Source organism: Zea mays, chromosome 1 (genome assembly GCF_902167145.1).
Source record: "Zea mays cultivar B73 chromosome 1, Zm-B73-REFERENCE-NAM-5.0, whole genome shotgun sequence".
In the NCBI taxonomy this organism is placed as follows: Eukaryota; Viridiplantae; Streptophyta; class Magnoliopsida; order Poales; family Poaceae; genus Zea; species Zea mays.
Genome location: NC_050096.1, coordinates 82,036,016 through 82,055,485, shown reverse-complemented (window position 1 = coordinate 82,055,485; position 19,470 = coordinate 82,036,016). Strand labels below are relative to the sequence as shown.

Genomic DNA, 19,470 nt, shown 5'->3' with positions numbered 1-19,470 from the left:
GCCTGTATCTCTAGAACCAGAGAGATTGGTCCGAGATGAAGAAGTTCCTGCGACACCTTCTACTGCCGAAGTAGAAGAAATTCTGAAGGTAATGACTGAATCTTTGCCTGTCAAGCTAAGTCCGCTGGCACCGGAACTGACAAAGTTTTTTCAGAAGGACAAAGAAGCTTCGGCAGCAGAAAGTCCTGCAAAGCCGAAAAAACGCAGAATTATCCAAGTGACATATGTGATTCATCAGACGCCGCCACCAGTATCGGCGTCAAAAATTGTTATTGCCGAAACCGCCGAAGCCGAAGCCGCCGCAGCCGAAGCTACCGGGGCTGAAATCACTGAAATTGCAACTGCCGGAGCCGAAGCTACCGGAGCCAAAGCCGCCGAAACTACCGGAGCCGAAGCTACCGGAGCCGAAGCCGGGGCCACCGAAGATTCAAACCTAGAAACCACACTGGAAGTTATTGACAATATTCTTCTGAAAATGGCTGAAGAAGAAGCTGTTGTGGCTGCGGTGAACACGACTACTGAAAAGGGAAAAGAGCAGGCTGAAGACATTTTGGAAGAAGAAAATTTTAACTTTCAAGATTTACTTGGACAAGATTTAACAAGTGCTGAAAAAGAAGAGCTGAAGAAATATGCCATATCCTGCGGATATAAACCAGGGTCTATGCTATTTGGTGGGGTCAACGAAGGGAAGCTAAGATGCCTTCGGAATCGCACCGAAGCCAAAGTTGTTAGAACCTTCTCCAAAAGCGTTGGCCTGCCGAAGATAGAAGCGGACCTTTGCAGGTACCAGCGACAACATATCGCTGGTAGCCTGCTCTATGCTAATTTTAAGGTAAAAAATATTACTATTATTTTATTATTATTATTATTTTTATGTCGTTTTCTGACGAAGGTTGTTTTGGCAGAGTATACTATTGAGTAAAGTGCTAAAACTGCAACAAGACCTTGAAGAAGAGAAGAATAAAGCTATCATCAAAGATTTAGAAGAAAAAGTTGAAAATTACGAAGCTGTTCTGAAGAAGAAGGACTTCACCATTCAAGACCTTGAAATCATAGCTAAAGAACACGAAGGTGCCCTAGAAAAGAAAGACTTTGTTATTCAGTCTATGGAAGGCTCCTTGGCTGAGGTTCAAGCCGAAAATGACAGTTTAAAGAATGAATTACTCAAAAAGTGAGAAAAATATGAGCAAGAAAAGGAGAAGCTTGAAGCAAGTCTCAAGACTGAGATCGAGAAAAATTCAAATTTGCAAAAATCATTGAAGGATCTCCAAGAGAAATGCCTAAATTTCGGCAGCCGATGCGTGCAGCGGCTGAAGGACGTATTTCATTCTATCGGAGCCAGTTCTGAAAAATTTTCACCTTCAGCCGAAAACCTTCCCAGCACCTTGGAACATATTGAAGGCGAGGTTGATGCTCTTGACGAATTTATTGGTGGGCATGCCGACTTCTGCGCCCTGGTAGCTTCTCGAGGCACAGCTACCGCTTTTCTGAAGGCTGGCTGTACGCACGGAAAGATTGTGAATAGGCCAAACTTCAGCTTGTCAGCAACATATTTGGTTGATATCCCAAGCTTAGCCCGAAGCATCGGAAATAGATTTATGACCCAAATTTGGGTAAATGGCGGGCGAAAAATGGCTGGTGACGAAGCTCGAAGCCACCTTAAGCCTGTGAGAAACTTATATTTGTTACTTTTACCTTGTCCTTGAAATTTGCACCTTTCTTATTCTGTTCTTTAATATGTGCAGGATGACGAAGCTGAAGTATGACGAAGCTGAAGTATGACGACCCAAAGCTTAATAGTTGTTATAATAGACTTTCCTGCAAAAAATTCTGGAGAGATCCTTGTAATATAATTATGGAAAAAACTTATGTAAATTTGTACATACCTTGTAATATATCTTGTCGCCTTTATCCGTGTACAATCTGCTTTGCTGTGAACGAAACTACATTTTTGAGCCGAAGGCGAAAAACACCTTCCCTTCTTTTCGTACACAACGAAGCATGAAAATTTTCCTCTTTCTTCAAAGTTTTTCCTCATTTCCGAAGCATCTATCTTTTTGTGTGGTATGATGATGATGATTCTATATATGTCTAAATGAATGTTTATGAATGCAAATGACATGATGTAATGTATCGTGCAAATGAATATCGAAACATATATTCAAAAACCATAATCATAGCCCTTCATCCCCTTAGGAATGATTCAAATCTTTTTGCCGTTTACTTTTCGGCTCCACCGTTTACTTTTTGGTGTATCAGCGCTGACTTTTCGCTGTAAGCCTCCCTTAGGAGCTTCTTCGCCTTTTACTTTCAGCGGAATCAGCGTTTATTTTTCGCTGTAAGCCTCCCTTAGGAGCTTCTTCGCCTTTTACTTTCAGCGGAATCAGCGTTTATTTTTCGCTGTAAGCCTCCCTTAGGAGCTTCTTCGCCTTTTACTTTCGGCGGAATCAGCGTTTATTTTTCGCTATAAGCTCTGCATTCCCTTAGGAACGACTTTTGAGCTTCTCCCTGTTTTCTTTTTTTCCTTTGAATTTACATTTACATTTTTTGGGGGATATCACTCTTATAGAATTGAAATAAGGAAAAGAAAAATTACATGTTGTGGCCCCATTAAAAACCTTTCTCCCCCTTTGGAAAGGAAAAGGGTGCCACAAAAAAGAATAGAAAAAATTATATCAAGCTAAACATAATATCGCCGAAGCTCATCCGCATTCCATGATTTAGGAATGTCGTTGCCGTCCATATCCTTCAATCTGTAGGAACCGGATCTTGACGAAGATACTACCAAAAAAGGTCCTTCCCACTTTAGCTGTAATTTGCCTACTGTCTCAGGGTTGGCTACTCTTCGAAGCACCAAGTGTCCTGGTTCAATGTTCTTCAACCTAACCTTTCTGTCACGCCATTTAATTGTTTCAGCTTGATATTTGTTGATGTTTTCCACAGCCTGAAGCCTGATCCCTTCTATAACATCTTTTTCCACAGAATAATCAGCTTCATCTTCGCCTTTTGCCGAAGCTACTGTTCTTATTGATCCTATTTTGGCTTCTTCCGGGGTTATTGCTTCGTCACCAAACAATAGTTTAAATGGCGTAAAGCCTGTTGATCTTGACACTGTTGTGTTATGGCTCCACACCACTTTGATTAATTCGTCTGGCCACTTTCCCCTAGGCTGATTGAAGATTAACTTCATTATTCCTGTCATTATGATCCCATTAGCTCTTTCAACAAGTCCATTTGACTCCGGATGTCGAACTGATGCGAAATGGATCTTCGTGCCAATTTGATCGCAAAATTCTCTGAAAGCTTCAGAATCAAACTGTGTCCCATTATCCACAGTAATGGCCTTCGGCACTCCGAAGCGACAAACAATATTTTGCCAGAAAAACTTTTGAATAGTAACCGAAGTTATTGTGGCTAAAGGCTTTGCCTCAATCCACTTAGAAAAATACTCCACTGCCACTACAACATATCTTAAGTTCCCCTGTGCTGGTGGTAATGGACCTAACAAATCAAGGTCCCACCTTTGCAACGACCAAGTGGGTTGTATTAATTGAGTTAAAGACGAAGGTTGTTTTTGATCTCTTGCACATTTCTGACAACCTTCGCACTTTTGAACTAAATCCGCTGCATCCGAAGTTGCTTTTGGCCAATAAAATCCTTGACGAAAAACTTTTCCGAGCAAAGGCCTAGATCCAATGTGAGATCCACACAGGCCTGCGTGTATTTGCTTCATCAATTCTATGCCTTCGGCTCTGGATAAACACTTGATTAACGGGGAACAGACCCCCCGCTTGTATAATTCCCCTTCTATTATGACATATGGTCGAGCTCTTGCTTCTATCCTCCTGTTATAAGCTTCGTCATTTGAAAGAAAATTACCCTGAAGGAAAGAAATGATCTCAGTTCTCCAGTCTTCACTATAGACAGGGGATATGTTGAGGACTGCTCTTTCAAGAAGCTCGACCAAAGGTGCTTTTATTGTTTCGAAAAATACTTCCGAAGGTAAGGGCAGCCCCTGTGCTGCTGACTTGGCTAATAGATCAGCATATTCATTTTCTCCACGAGGAATATTTTTAATAGAGAATCCTTCGAAGGAAGCCTCAATCCTTCGGACTGTATCTAAATATTTTTCAAGCTTCGGATCTCTTGCTTTGTAGCTCTTGTCAATATGACCAGAAATAACTTGGGAATCAGTTTTAAGAATGGCCCTTCTGATTCCCATTGCCTTTAACTTCCGAAGACCCAAGAGCAAAGCTTCGTACTCAGCAATATTGTTTGTGCAGCTGAAATCAAGTCTTGTCGCATAACAAGTTTTAACTTTGGAAGGTGAAACCAACACAGCAGCTGCTCCTGCTCCGAAGGTTCCCCAAGACCCATCACAGAACACTGTCCATACTTCGGCATCTTTATTCGTTTCTTCCTCCTGAGCCCCTGGCGTCCAGTCAGCAATGAAGTCTGCCAACGCTTGGGACTGAATCGAAGATCTATGCACATAATCAATACAAAATTCATTGAGCTCTGCAGCCCATTTTCCAATCCTTCCAGTAGCTTCTCGATTTCTCATAATATCCTTCAACGGTTGTGAAGAAGGAACAATTATATTGTAAGCTTGAAAATAATGCCCAAGCTTCCTGGAGGCCATCAAAACAGCATACAGTACCTTCTCCAATTCTGTATAATTTTTCTTTGATAGACTAAGAACTTCTGACACAAAGTATATTGGGGCTTGCTTTTTGATTTGGCCTTCAAGCTTCTCCTGAACAAGTGCTGCACTTACCGCTGAGTGCGAAGCTGCCACATATAACAACAAAGGAGCCCTGGCGTTGGTGGAGTTAGTGTTGTTAGATCTATCAAATATTGCTTCAGCTCTTCGAAGGCTCTCTGCTGGACTGGTCCCCATTGAAAAACTTCGGCTGACTTCAGCACTTCGAAAAATGGTAAATTTCTCTCTGCTGATCTAGATATGAATCTGTTGAGAGATGCCAGTCTTCCTGTCAATCTTTGAGCCCCCTTCTTTGTACTTGGTGGCTCCATTCGAAGGATAGCTTCGATTTTGTTTGGATTAGCCTCAATTCCTTTTGTTGAGACTAGACAACCAAGAAATTTCCCTTTCTTCACTCCGAAGACACATTTTTCTGGGTTCAACTTTAAACCAGCCTGTCTAAAATTAGCGAAGGTCTCCTGCAGATCAGCAATGTGATTATCTTGCTTCGTGCTTTTTACAATGATATCATCAACATAAGTTAGCACATTCCTGCCTATCTGAGAATGAAGAACCTTCGCTGTCATTCTGCTGAAGCTTCCTCCAGCATTCTTAAGCCCCTCAGGCATCCGAAGGTAACAATATGTTCCACTAGGGGTTATAAAGCTGGTTTTCAGCTCATCCTCCTTCTTCATCCAAATTTGGTGATAGCCTGAATAACAATCCAGCAGACTCATAAGCTCTGATGAAGCTGCTGCATCCACTAGGGAATCTATCCTTGGCAATGGAAACTCGTCCTTCGGACATGCCTTATTGAGATCAGTAAAATCGATACACATTCTCCATTTACCATTGGCCTTCTTTACCATAACAGTGTTAGCCAACCATTCTGGGTATTTTACCTCTCTGATAACTCCGACACTGAGGAGTCTTTTCACTTCATTCCGAGCACCTTCGGCCTTGTCATCAGACATCTTCTGAAGCCTCTGCTTTCTGGGTCTGAAGGATGGATCAACATTGAGCAAGTGTTCAATAACATCCCTGTTGACTCCGCAAAGATCATTAGCTGACCAAGCAAAAACATCTTTGTTGTTGAACAAAAACCTTATCAAGGTTTTCTCCTGCTCTTCGGACAGTTGAGATCCCAAGAGCACCTTCTGCTCTGCTATATCCTCACACAAGAGCATGAGCTTCGACTGATCGGCCGAAGCAGCTTTTTCCCTGCTGAACTTGTATTGCTCACAAGCTTCAGCTCCATCTATGTTATGGATTGCTTTTGAGTCTGTCCAATTTCCTCCGGCCCTTCTGGTAGCTTCCTGACTTCCATGAATAGCAATGGGCCCTTGGTCCGAAGGTATCTTCGTGCAAAGATAAGATGGATGAAGAATTGCTTCGAAGGCATTGAGAGTACCACGACCAATGATTGCATTGTAAGGGTATTCCATGTCAACAATATCAATACAACTTGTTCAGTCCTTGTGTTGTTAATGAATCCGAAGGTTATTGGCATTGTGATTTTTCCAAGTGCTACGATCTGCCTTCCTCGGAAGCCACAAAGGGGATGCGTGGCATCATAAATTTTGTCTTCGGGCTCTTGCATCTGTCTGAAGGCCTTAGCAAATATGATATCAGCTGCGCTGCCTGTATCAACCAAAACATTATGGACCAGGAATCCTTTGATCACACAAGAGATAACCATAACATCATTGTGTGGGTAATCCTTGAGTTGAAGATCCTCTTGAGAGAAGGTAATTGGAATGTGAGACCATCTTGATTTGATGAAGGGTCCTTGCACCCCGACATGCTGTACCCTTCTCTTTGCCTCCTTCTTCTGCTTCTTGTTGGCTGGCTCTGAGCATGATCCGCCTGTTATCGGGAGTACCAGCTTTGGAGCCGAAGCAGCTCCAGCTTGATTGTTGAACGAAGCCATCAGCTCAAAAAAGTGGAAGTGAGTTCACCGGAGGTGGGCGCCAATGTTGGGGACTTGTTCTCAAATGCTATGAATTAAGAACAAGGCAACATAAAATGTTAAATATCAATGCCCTTCGTCCGCCGAAGCATTATTTCCACAAGGATTTAATGAACTTCGGACGAAGGCCACGAGCATAATGTTACGAAGGTTTCACCTTCGTAATTAAACATATAAAGATAATACAAAGTAATGTAAAACGTGAAACATTGAAGATAAATATATTGGAAATAAATGACATCATTCACATATCTTATTATATGAATTTTAGATGTTTGAATATAACATTTAGGTACATTTATACCTCTGCCTTGACACACAATAATTCCCGAGTGATGCGCTTGCAATTACAGGAATGCGTGAACAGTAAAGGAATATTGTTCACTATTTATAGGCATAGGGCACAGCCTGTGAGGAATTACAATCATGCCCCTCATAAAAGTTTATAACATTGACTCAGACCCTCATGGACTAAAAGGTCATTCTATCTTTAAGTCGGTTCGATCCCTCATCTTTGGACATGCTGTAATACCGAAGCTTCATGAATGATACCTTCAGCATTTCGTTCAAGCAACTTCAGCCGAAGTTGTTTCCTTTCTACAGGACCTTCGGCGACGAAGCATGGTCCCAACAGAACCCAAGGAAGTAGTTCAACTCGCCCATCATCGACATCTCGAATTTCTGAGTCATCACCCTGCTAAACTCTTCACAAGACTTTTGGTTAGTAGAACCAAATATTATGTCATCGACATAAATTTGGCACACAAAAAGATCACCATCACAAGTCTTAGTGAATAAAGTTGGATCGGCTTTGCCAACCTTGAAAGCATTAGCAATTAAAAAGTCTCTAAGGCATTCATACCATGCTCTTGGGGCTTGCTTAAGTCCATAGAGCGCCTTAGAGAGCTTACACACGTGGTCGGGGTACCGTTCATCCTCGAAGCCAGGGGGTTGCTCCACGTACACCTCCGCCTTGATTGGTCCGTTGAGGAAAGCGCTCTTCACATCCATTTGGAACAACCTAAAAGAATGGTGAGCAGCATAGGCTAACAATATGCGAATTGACTCTAGCCTAGCCATAGGAGCAAAAGTCTCCTCAAAGTCCAAACCTGCGACTTGGGCATAACCTTTTGCCACCAGTCGTGCCTTGTTTCTTGTCACCACCCTGTGCTCGTCTTGTTTGTTGCGGAACACCCACTTGGTTCCCACAATGTTTTGCTTGGGACGAGGCACCAGTGTCCAAACTTCATTTCTCTTGAAGTTGTTGAGCTCTTCCTGCATGGCCAACACCCAGTCCGGATCTAGCAAGGCCTCTTCTACCCTGAAAGGCTCAATAGAAGAGACAAAAGAGTAATGCTCAGAAAAATTAACTAATCTAGAGCGAGTAGTTACTCCCTTGCTAATATCACCCAAAATTTTGTCGACGGGATGATTCCTTTGAATCGTCGCTCGAACTTGAGTTGGAGGTGCCGGTTGTGCTTCTTCCTCCATTACATGATCATCTTGTGCTCCCCCTTGATCACACGCCTCCTCTTGATGAACCTGTTCATCGTCTTGAGTTGGGGGATGTACCATTGTTGAGGAAGTAGGTTGATCTTGCTCCTTTTGTTCCTGTGGCCGCACATCTCCAATCGCCATGGTGCGTATTGCGGCCGTTGGAACGTCTTCTTCATCTACATCATCAAGATCAACAACTTGCTCTCTTGGAGAGCCATTAGTCTCATCAAATACAATGTCGCTAGAGACTTCAACCAAACCCGATGATTTCTTGAAGACCCTATACGCCTTTGTATTTGAGTCATAACCTAACAAAAACCCTTCTATAGCTTTGGGAGCAAACTTAGAATTTCTACCTTTCTTTACTAGAATATAACATTTGCTCCCAAATACACGAAAGTACGAAACATTGGGTTTGTTACCGGTTAGAAGCTCATACAAAGTCTTCTTGAGGAGGCGATGAAGGTACACCCGGTTTATGGCGTGGCAAGCCGTGTTCACGGCTTCCAACCAAAACCGCTCGGGTGTCTTGAATTCTCCAAGCATTGTCCTCGCCATGTCTATGAGCGTCCTGTTCTTCCTCTCTACCACACTGTTTTGCTGTGGTGTGTAGGGAGCGGAGAACTCGTGCTTGATCCCTTCCTCCTCAAGGTACTCCTCCACTTGAAGGTTCTTGAACTCGGACCCGTTGTCACTCCTTATCTTCTTCACCTTGAGCTCAAACTCATTTTGAGCTCTCCTTAGGAAGCGCTTGAGGGTCCATTGGGTTTCAGATTTATCCTGTAAAAAGAATACCCAAGTGAAGCGGGAAAAATCATCAACTATAACAAGACCATACTTACTTCCTCCTATGCTTAGATAGGCGACGGGTCCGAAGAGGTCCATATGAGCAACTCCAACGGTCTTGAAGTGGTCATCACATTTTTGGTATGATGACAGCTTCCCACCTGTTTACCTGCTTGACAAGCTGCACAAGGTCTATCTTTTTCGAAGGTTACATTTGTTAGACCTATCACATGTTCTCCCTTTAGAAGTTTGTGAATGTTCTTCATCCCCACATGTGCTAAGCGGCGATGCCACAACCAGCCCATGCTAGTCTTAGCAATTAAGCATGCATCTAGACCGACCTCCTCTTTTGCAAAATCAACTAAATAGAGTTTGCCGTCTAATACACCCTTAAAAGCTAATGAACCATCGCTCCTTCTAAAGACAGACACATCTACGTTTGTGAATAAGCAATTGTATCCCATATTACAAAGTTGACTCACAGACAACAAGTTATATCCAAGCGACTCAACTAAAAACACATTATAAATAGAGTGCTCGGATGAAATAGCAATCTTCCCTAGTCCTTTGACCTTGCCTTGATTCCCGTCACCGAATACGATTGAGTCTTGGGAATCTTTGTTCTTGACGTAGGAGGTGAACATCGTCTTCTCCCCCGTCATGTGGTTTGTGCATCCGCTGTCGATAATCTAGCTTGAGCCCCCGGATGCATAAACCTGCAAGGCAATTTAGGCTTGGGTCTTAGGTACCCAATTCATGTTGGGTCCTACAAGGTTAGTTACAATGGTCTTAGGGACCCAAATGCAAGTTTTATCTCCCTTGCATTTTGCCCCTAATTTCCTAGCAATCACCTTCTTATCCTTTCTACAAATTGCAAAGGAAGCATTGCAAGTATGATAAATTGTAGAAGGTTCATTAATTTTCCTAGGAACATTTCTCCTAGGCACATGATTAATGACATTTTTCCTAGTCACACTTCTATCATGCATAATAGAAGAACTTGAAGCAAACATGGCATTTCAATCATAAGAATTACAACTCCTATCATAATGAACATTTCTAGAATATCTCTTATCACCATAAATGACAACATGATTCTTTTGACTACTATTAGTCATAGGAGCCTTCCCTTTCTCCTTGGCGGAGATGGGAGCCTTATGACTTGTTAAGTTCTTGGCTTCCCTCATGAAGCCAAGCCCATCCTTAATTGAGGGGTGTCTACCAATCGTGTAGGCATCCCTTGCAAATTTTAATTTATCAAATTCATTTTTGCTAGTCTTAAGTTGGGCATTAAGACTAGCCACTTCATCATTTAACTTTGCAATGGAAACTAGGTGTTCACTACAAGCATCAACATTAAAGTCTTTACACCTATTGCAAATTACAACATGATCTACACAAGAGTTAGATCTATTTGCTACTTCTAGTTTAGCATTTAAATCATCATTAACACTTTTTAAACTAGAAATGGTCTCATGGCAAGTAGATAGTTCACAAGAAAGCATTTCATTCCTTTTAACTTCTAAAACAAGAGATTTTTGTGCCTCTACAAATTTATCATGTTCTTCATACAAAAGATCCTCTTGCTTTTCTAACAATCTATTCTTATCATTCAAGGCATCGATTAATTCATTAATCTTATCAATCTTAGTTCTTTCTAAGCCCTTGAACAAACTAGCATAATCTATTTCATCATCGCTAGATTCATCATCACTAGAAGAAGCATAAGTAGTCTTTCAAGTGTTTACCTTCTTCTCCTTTGCCATGAGGCAAAGTGTGATGCTCGTTGGGGAAGAGGGACGATTTGTTGAAGGCAGAGGCGGTGAGTCCTTCGTTGTCGGAGTCGAATGACGAACAATCCGAGTCCCACTCCTTGCCAAGGTGTGCCTCGCCCTTAGCCTTCTTATAGGCCTTCTTCTTTTCCCTCTTCTTCTCTTGTTCCTGATCACTATCATTATCAGGACAATTAGCGATAAAATGACCAATCTTACCACATTTGAAGTATGAGCGCTTCCCGTTCGTCTTGTTCTTGTTGGGATGCTCCTTGCGACCCCTTAGCGTCGTCTTGAAACGCTTGATGATGAGGGCCATCTCTTCCTCATTGAGCCCCGCCGCCTCAACTTGTGCCACCTTGCTAGGTAGCACTTCCTTGCTCCTCGTTGCTTTGAGAGCAACGATTTGAGGCTCGTGGATTGGGCCATTCAACGCATCATCAACGTATCTTGCCTCCTTGATCATCATCCGCCCGCTTACAAACTTTCCAAGTATTTCCTCGGGCGACATCTTGGTGTACCTAGAATTCTCACGAATATTGTTTACCAGATGTGGATCAAGGACAGTGAAAGACCTTAGCATTAGGCGGACGACGTCGTGGTCCGTCCATCGTGTGCTTCCATAGCTTCTTATTTTGTTGACGAGGGTCTTGAGCCGGTTGTACGTTTGGGTTGGCTCCTCGCCCCTGATCATTGCGAATCTCCCAAGTTCGCCCTCCACCAACTCCATCTTGCTGAGCATGGTGACGTCGTTCCCCTCAAGCGAGATCTTGAGGGTGTCCCAGATCTGCTTAGCGTTATCCAAGCCGCTCACCTTATGGTATTCATCCCTACACAATGATGCTAGAAGAACAGTAGTAGCTTGTGCATTTTTGTGAATTTGCTCATTGATAAATATGGGACTATCAGTACTATCAAATTGCATTCCACTCTCTACTATCTCCCATATGCTTGGATGGAGAGAGAACAAGTGACTACGCATTTTGTGACTCCAAAATCCGTAGTCCTCTCCATCAAAGTGAGGAGGTTTAACAAGTGGAATGGATAGTAAATGAGCATTGGTACTTTAAGGAATACGAGAGTAATCGAAAGAAAAATTAGAGTTAACCGTCTTCTTTTTCTCGTAGTCGTTGTCGTCGTTGTCCTTTTTGGAAGAAGAGGACTCGTCGCTGTCGTCGTAGTAGACGATCTTCTTGATGCGCCTCTTCTTCTTCCCTTCCTTCTTCTTTTGACTCGAGTCGGAGTCAGTAGCTTTGTCGTCCTTCGGCTCGTTGAAAATGGTCTCCTTCTCCTTATCGTTGACCACCATCCCCTTTCCCTTAGGATCCATCTCTTCGGGCGATTAGTCCCTTCATGAAGAGAACGGCTCTGATACCAATTGAGAGCACCTAGAGGGGCGGGGTGAATAGGTGATCCTGTAAAAACTTGAAACTTAATGCCACAAAACTTGATTAGGAGTTAGCACAATAAAGTCAAGTGGCTAGAGAGGAGTTTCTTGCAAGACACGATAACCACAAGAAGATCAACACAGATAGGCACAGTGGTTTATCCCGTGGTTCAGCCAAGTCCAACACTTGCCTACTCCATGTTGTGGCGTCCCAATGGACGAGGGTTGCAATCAACCCCTCTCAAGCGGTCCAAAGACCCACATGAATACCACGGTGTTTTGCTTTGTTTAACTATATCCCGCTTGCGAGGAATCTCCACAACTTGGAGCCTCTCGCCCTTACAATTTGATGTTCACAAAGAAGCACAGAAGTAAGGCAGGGATGAGCAACGCACACAAGACACAAAATCAGAGCACAAACACGCACACAAGTCACAACTCGAGCTCACAACACAACTCGAAGATTTTCTACTCAAATGGAGCTCTAGTTGCTATAACAAAGAATCAAATGCGCGGAATTGGAGTCTTGGTGCTTATGAATGCTTAGAGAATGCTTGGTGTGCTCCTCCATGCGCCTAGGGGTCCCTTTTATAGCCCCAAGGCAGCTAGGAGCCGTTGAGAGCATTCCAGGAAGGCAAATCTTGCCTTCTGTCGACTGGCGCACCGGACAGTCCGGTGCACCACCGGACACTGTCCGGTGTGGATTTCTTTCCTATTTTGGCGCAGCCGACCGTTGGAGATTCAGAGCCGTTGGCGCACCGGACACTGTCCGGTGCACACCGGACAGTCCGGTGCCCCCTTCTGACCGTTGGCTCTGCCACGCATCGCGCGCGGATTACGCGGCCAACCGTTGGCCCGGCTGACCATTGGCTCACCGGACAGTTCGGTGCACACCGGACAGTCCGGTGAATTTTAGCCGTACGCCGCCGACGAAGTCCCGAGAGCGGCCTTTTCACCAGAGCCAGCCTGGCGCACCGGACACTGTCCGGTGCACCACCGGACAGTCCGGTGCACCCAGACCGAGCAGCCTTTTGGCTGTACACAACCAACTTCTCCATAATTGTTTCTCCTGTTTCTAGCACTTCGACACAATACATTAGTCTTCAAAACAATGTACTAAGTCTAGAAATATACCTTTAATCTTGATTTGCACTTCTTGAGTCCTTGGCATACTTTAACACTTAAGCACTTGTGTTGGACACTTAATCACCAAAATACTTAGAAATGGCCCAAGGGCACATTTCCCTTTCAACTACTCGCTCAAGACTAGCTAACTTTTGTGAGCATTACTCGTTTGTCTCTTCTATTGAGCCTTTCAGGGTAGAAGAGGCCTTGCAAGATCCATACTGGGTGTTGGCCATGCAGGAAGAGCTCAACAACTTCAAGAGGAATGAAGTTTGGAGCCTGGTGCCACGTCCCAAGCAAAATGTTGTGGGAACCAAGTGGGTGTTCTGCAATAAGCAAGACGAGCACAGGGTGGTGACAAGGAACAAGGCTCGACTTGTGGCAAAAGGTTATGCCCAAGTCGCAGGTTTGGATTTTGAGGAGACTTTTGCTCCTGTGGCTAGGCTAGAGTCTATTCGCATTTTGTTAGCCTATGCCGCTCACCACTCTTTCAGGTTATTCCATATGGATGTGAAGAGCGCTTTCCTCAATGGGCCAATCAAGGAGGAGGTGTACGTGGAACAACCCCCTGGCTTTGAGGATGAACGGTACCCCGATCATGTGTGTAAGCTCTCTAAGGCGCTCTATGGACTTAAGCAAGCCCAAAGAGCATGGTATGAATGCCTTAGAGATTTTCTTATTGCTAATGCTTTCAAGATTGGGAAAGCCAATCCAACTCTTTTCACTAAGACTTGTGATGGTGACCTATTTGTGTGCCAAATTTATGTCGATGACATAATATTTGGTTCTACTAACCAAAAGTCTTGTGAGGAGTTTAGCAGGGTGATGACACAGAAATTTGAGATGTCGATGATGGGCGAGTTGAACTACTTCCTGAGGTTCCAAGTGAAGCAACTCAAGGACAACACCTTCATCTCCCAAATGAAGTACACGCAAGACTTGCTCAAGCGGTTTGGGATGAAGGGCGCCAAGCCCGCAAAGACACCGATGGGAACCGACGGACACGTCGACCTCAACAAAGGAGGTAAGTCCGTTGATCAAAAGGCATACCGGTCTATGATAGGGTCTTTGCTTTATTTATGTGCTGGTAGACCGGATATTATGCTAAGCGTATGCATGTGTGCTAGATTTCAATCCAATCCAAGGGAGTGTCACCTTGTGGCCGTTAAGCGAATTCTTAGGTATTTAGTTGCTACGCCTTGCTTCGGGATCTGGTATCCAAAGGGGTCTACCTTTGACTTAATTGGATATTCAGACTCCGATTATGCCGGGTGCAAGGTTGATAGGAAAAGTACATCAGCGACGTGCCAATTCCTAGGAAGGTCCTTGGTGTCTTGGAGTTCAAAGAAATAAACCTTCGTTGCCCTATCCACCGCTGAGGCTGAGTATGTTGCCGCAGGACAGTGTTGTGCGCAACTACTTTGGATGAGGCAAACCCTCCGGGACTTTGGCTACAATCTGAGCAAAGTCCCACTCCTATGTGATAATGAGAGTGCAATTCGCATAGCGGATAATCCTGCTGAACACAGCCACACTAAGCACATAGACATCCGGCATCACTTTTTGAGAGACCACCAGCAAAAGGGAGATATCGAAGTGTTTTATGTTAGCACCGAGAACCAGCTAGCCGATATCTTTACCAAGCCTTTAGATGAGAAGACCTTTTGCAGGCTGCGTAGTGAGCTAAATGTCTTAGATTCGCGTAACTTGGATTGATCTATAGCATACATGTGTTTTATGCCTTTGATCATGTTACTTTATGCATTTATGAGATTTATTGTTTATTGATGGTGCTCAAGTTGTGCAAGGGATCCCCGGACCTCACAAGTCCATGTGTGAGTAATGCACATATTTAGGGGGAGAAGTGCTACAACTTGATCCTTTGAGACTAATAATTGTGTTGAGTTTACTTAAGGTAGCCTCAAAGGTGAATTGAAAGGGATATGTGAACTTGTACCATGCAAAGACTTCCACTGCACTCCGATATTAACTCCAAGTTCATATCTATGCTCTTATTGCCTTTTTGCTCTTAATTGACAATTTTCGTGAGGCAATGGGGTTGAAGGGCCAAGAATCATCCCGTTTTGGTGCTTAATGCCAAAGGGGGAGAAATTAAGGGCCAAAGAAATTGGATCAGCTACCACTTGAGAATTTTGAAAATAGTAGAGTTAGAACTTCTGATTTGTCAAAATACTCTTATTGTCAAAATTTGGTCTCTTGTGGGGAGAATGTTTGATTATGGGAAAAGGGGGAGTTTTTGGCTCTTAATCATTTTTACTCTTGGATTATCTCTCTTTGTGCCCAAACAAGTGTGTTTGACTTAGAGATAGGAAAATGAATTTGATTTGCAAAAACAAACCAAGTGGTGGCAAAGAACGATCCAAATATGTCAAATCTTGTCAAAGACTATTTTTGTTCTTAAATACATTGATGTTGCACTTCTATTGGTTGCTTTTTGATGTGTTGGCATCAATCACCAAAAAGGGGGAGATTGAAAGGGAAATGTGCCCTTGGGCCATTTCTAGTATATTTTGGTGATTAAGTGTCCAACACATATTAAGTGGGTTAATATACGCCAAATGATGAATGAAGTGCAAATCAACAATAAGGTATGTTTCTAAGACTTAGTACATTGATTTGGGTACTAATGCATTATATCTAAGTGATAGAAACAGAAGAAAAAGGATTGGAAAAGAGTTGGCTGTGTACAGCCAACTGCTGCTCGGTCTGGGTGCACCGGACTGTCCGGTGTGCCAGACTGGCTTCCGGCGAACTGGCCGCTTTCAGGAAAACTTCGGCGGCGTACGGCTATAATTCACCGGACTGTCCGGTGGTGCATCGGACTGTCCGGTGAGCAAACGGCCGCCAGCACAACGGTCGGCCGCCAAATCCGTGGGCGACGCGTGGCCCGCTCCAACGGTCGGAAGGGGCACCGGACTGTCCGGTGTGCACCGGACAGTGTCCGGTGCACCAACCGATGCTAGAGTTGCAATGGTCGGCTGCGCCAAATTAGGAAGGAGATCCGCACCGGACGTGCTACAGTGCCTGTCCGGTGCGCCACCCGACAGAAGGCAAGATTTGCCTTCCAAGATTGCCTCCAACGGCTCCTAGTTGCCTTGGGGCTATAAAAGGGACCCCTAGGCGCATGGAGGAGGTACACAAGCATCCTTTGATCATTCCAAAGCACCAAGACTCCATTCTCGCGCATTCGATTCTTTGAGATAGTAACTTGAGCTCCATTTGAGTAGAGAACTCCTCGTGTTGTGTTGTGAGCTCAAGTTGTGGCTTGTGTGCGTGATTGTGCTCTGGTTTTGAGTCTTGTGTGTGTTGCTTTTACCTCCCTTACTTCAGTGCTTCTTGGTGATCACCAATTGTAAGGGCGAGAGGCTCCAAGTTGTGGAGATTCCTCGCGAACGGGAGAAAGTATAAGAAAGGAAAACACCGTGGTATTCAAGTTGATCATTGGATCGCTTGAAAGGGGTTGAGTGCAACCCTCGTCTGTTGGGACGCCACAACGTGGAGTAGGCAAGTGTTATACTTGGCCGAACCACGGGATAAATCACCATGTCTTTTGTGTTGTCTTTCTTTGTGACCATTGTGTTTCACAAGAGCTCGGTCCTTAGCCACTTGGTCCTATTGCACTAACACTTAACCAAGTTTTTGTGGCTACAAGTATTTGATTTTTACAGGATCACCTATTCACCCCCCTCTAGGTGCTCTCAGTTATTACTTAGGAGGATTGTTGGCCTCCATCAGAATACCACCACTGGATCTACTGATATTACTGTCTCGGGTAAGCAGCATAGTAGTAGAGTAGGTGTTCACTAGCAGTACAAAGTCCTCCAAGGTTTGGTTAGTGTCTATTTTGATCATATTGTAATGTTTGTGAGGCGTGTGGATTTTTTTGTTACATTAGCAACACAAGTATGTGATGTTGAACAAAAAAACTTAGACGAATAGACTGTGGGGCTTCTAGGTAGGGATGTGGTTAGTGAATTCGATTAGCAGCACTTGTGTTAGTTAGGCTAATATCACAGATTTTTTAGTAGTGTGTTAATTGTGTGATACATCCAGCTATTTGAATATGATTTGACATATATTGTAGTCACCCCTGTAAATCCTTTTCTTTATTCTTCCAAAGAATCAAAGCCAAAATCTGTGCTATGCATTCATCTTGTTCTTTAGATTTTCTTGCTTGTAGCCATAAGTCATGCTTCATTTTTCGAATGTACCTAGGCCGCTCATTTTTGGTAGTTCATATTGACGCCAACTAAAATTAGTGTTTAAGTAGTTCCATTCATGTTTCTAGTCCTTGTTGGTTCATGTGTTGTAAACTACAGATGGTAATGCAAGGTCTTCAACCTATTTTATCGGCTATGGTTGATTGCCATAATGTGTTTTGGTACAAGTTTGCAATAGTTTAATTCCACAGAAGTATTTAGATGTTGAGTGAGTATAGCTTGTGGCCTATCTTATGATCATACTCATGTGTACTTTAGTTTATGAGAAGCTGCAACGATTTTTTAATGTCATAATGTTCTAGGCTCTTGTTTTTTGAGATACAATTAGTTCATTGCACCTAACATATTTTGTTTTTTAAGAAAGAAATCTTCATTTGATGGTTTAGATCCATGTAAAGGGAGGAGCATGCTTGTGGCTACACTTATGGGTATCATCACTTCATATTGTGATAATGCAGACTACTCATTGTTTTAGCCTTTACTGCCTGTAGATGTTGATACAAGAGACAGTGGTTGGTGTCCCCCTCTCACCAGAAGCCATCTCAGCAGACACCATGGACATACAGTAAGATGCTTTTATCCTTGCTTTCTATACTCGATCTGTAGAATTGAGGAAGTGGTGTCCTTGTTGATGAAAATATGCAAGAAAGTGCAGCAAAATTCTCTAGGGCAGCCCTAATCGGTTGACTAGAAGGTGAGCAAAATGTCAACATCTTTGGATTTATTTGGGCATTTGTGATCGATATATATTGATCATTTTGTGTTATATAGGCAGTTTGTCAAGAAAATTACACCGAGGAAGAAGAAATATACTTGAAGTATGAACTTTGGGTCAGCTATGTATTCAGTTATGTATGAACTTTGGGTCAGTTATGTATTTATCATGTTTTAATTTGTGATGTTGATTAATATTCTCTACATATTTATCATTGTTTTTTTAATCAATGACAAAGCACATATACAATCTTATATATCTTTTAAGGTATGTAAATATCTATTTTTAGTGATGTTAACAAAAATATAGAATAATAATTAGTGTTTTTGCATAATATTGATTCCATAGCAACGCACGGGCATACACCTATGATTGAATAAATATGATTGTAGTTTACTGTTGTTCTCCCGTTATCTGAATCTTGACTTAATTTCACATATGAGTATGTCATCTGCAATGGATGCAAGAGCCCTGATACCATTCTATCCAAGGAAAATCGTCTATTCTTTCATCGCTGCGAGCAGGTAAAATGTCTGCAAAACCATGTAGGATGTGGGGCATGTAGTTTTTATGTGATACTTCAAACGTCTCTAGGCACTATCAGCCATTCCCATTTCATACATGACTGTTTTGCAACATCACTGTGTTGTTATATATTGTTAGTTGGTGCCATCTATCACACCATATTTATATTTTTCTGCCAATGACAAGTTGCAGCTTTATTGCCTACATTGTTTGAAAGTCTAATAAGAAGTGCAATTTTGAGACATAAAACAATTCATTCCATGCATGATCTGCTATCACTATTATTGTTGCCTATTTTGTTGCTCTAGAAAGTTTTGTGCTTACTAAACATCTTTTTAAAATGAAGACTTCTTTGTTGGCTTTTCCAAGCAGAGCGCTGCGGTGGTGTGGCTGGAATCAGAGAAGTGGGTACTGGAGTACCAGCTGAGCGTGCTGTTTGAGGGCACACGGCTGATTTCGAATGTCAGGTTGTACTTTTTATGAAGATCCAAAATTTGTTGGACCAAAGCTTCAACTTCTGATAGCCGGTAATCTCTACCCATATATCATGGTCAACACACTTGATTCATTAACTCATTAGGTGCTGAAGAACTGACTGAATTTAGTGAAATTGCAGACCTATGCATTGTACGTCTTCATGAGCGCTAGGATACATAGTATGCAAGATTTAACTTCTCGAGATAAGTTACGAGTACACATGATCAGTAGTTTCATGTGTTGGTAGAGATACATTTTGGTGCATGAGAGGTCT

The 19,470-nt window shown here is 42.9% G+C and overlaps 1 non-coding gene across 1 annotated transcript; it reads left to right on the top strand.

Moving 5' to 3' along the window:
• The first annotated feature begins 18,889 nt into the window (after positions 1–18,889).
• On the top strand, positions 18,890–18,966 carry LOC111590691 (small nucleolar RNA SNORD34). The gene has a single exon (XR_004855734.1). It is a non-coding gene; the product is annotated as a small nucleolar RNA SNORD34 (small nucleolar RNA).
• The last annotated feature ends 504 nt before the right edge of the window (positions 18,967–19,470 follow it).